This window comes from Sciurus vulgaris (genome assembly GCF_902686455.1).
Source record: "Sciurus vulgaris genome assembly, chromosome: 12".
NCBI classification, from domain to species: Eukaryota; Metazoa; Chordata; class Mammalia; order Rodentia; family Sciuridae; genus Sciurus; species Sciurus vulgaris.
The window spans coordinates 37,914,047-37,915,570 of record NC_136473.1 but is presented as its reverse complement, the minus strand read 5'-3'; positions in this window follow the sequence as shown (position 1 = coordinate 37,915,570).

Below are 1,524 nucleotides of genomic sequence, written 5' to 3'. Positions count from 1 at the left end.
GAAATCTGGGTAACTGGTGTAGTAGCAAATGAATGAACAAATGAGTGAATGAATGAATGAATGCAGAGAATTGGACCATTGCCTGTCTCTGGATCTTTGTGTTCAGTTTGTTAGTAGGGTCTAGTCCAGTGAACTTCATACCTTGACAGGTCACAGGGGCTGCCTGCCACGGGGGAGAGTCACAAGTATCTCTGTGAGTGAGGATGGCTCCTGAGCTACTCATGTCCATTGGGGCCAGCAAGGGGAGGTTTTGTGAAGGCTCCCGGGCTTTCTGCTCCAACCTCAACATTTTCATCCAGGAAAAGCCAGAGGGCAGGTGGGGAATGAAGGAAAAGTTGAATTGTGAAGGGTAAAAGGAAGCCCAAGGGTTTGCTTGTTTATCCAAAAGACATCCATGAAATGCATGCAAAGTGTCAGAATCCAAGAATAATCAAGAAATAGGCCCTCTGGTTCTCAGAGTCCATAAGTCCTGGAGAGAGACACATAGGTAGACACAGCCAAGACAAGGTATTATGAGCAGCGCTTGCCCTCTCATGGCAGGGGGCCTCATGTGCTGGAGGAGGGTACTGTTTCCAGGACCAGCTGGCTGGGAACACTGGTCTCTTCCCAGCTGTCTCCCTCAGCAGGAGATTCAGGCTGGAGGCAAATTTTGGTCCTGAGCCAAAAGTGGAGAGCAAGCTTTCTCAGAATTATGCTTCAGTTTTTGGCAGTACCTCCTTGTGACAACCAAAATCAGCTCCCCTGGAGGTATTTCTTTCCTGATTTTCTCTGTTACAGGTAGAAAAACAATAGGGGAAGGGGAGGGAGTCTGAGAGACCCGGAGCCCCAGGAGAGGCTGGTCTCCAAATTCAGTCACTAATGACATTTACTCAGCCCCAAGCAAGTGCATAGAATGATAGAATGTTCCTTATGTTCACACAGACCACAGGCCTTTTCCAAAAGTTAACACTAAGTGGGGTTAAGAACACTGACAAAGATATATATGTTTATTTCTTTCTGTCTGTCTGTCTGTCTATCTATCTATCTATCTATCTATCTATCTATCTATAAAGTATGGTAGCAAAATAGAGCTTTAGAAAACACTGAAAGACTGAAAATAATTGCAAGAATGGCATTGCAGGAATAACTTTTATTGTACCTATGCTCCCCTCCCTAAGAAAGGAAAAAAAGAAAAAAACAGAAAAAGAAAAAAAAAAAAAAATCACCCCAGTGGCTATGAATATCTTTGCAACTTTTAATTTTGAATCAAGTATTTTCTAGACTGAGTAGGTTACATGAATCCGTAAAATCCAAGTTAGTTTTGACACTACTAAACATGGTTAAACATGGTTACTGTCAGTGTGTATTAGGTTTCTAGTGAGAAAATTAAATGATGGGAATGCCTTTTATCTGTTAAAAATATCAAGCCTGCAATGAGGCCCTGCCCCTTGGCTCATCAAGAAGTACTCCTGAGCTGCAGCCTCCTGGGCTGATGGATAGAAAAGGCGTTTCTGCCCCTGGGCATCTCAAGGACACTGGTGCCCA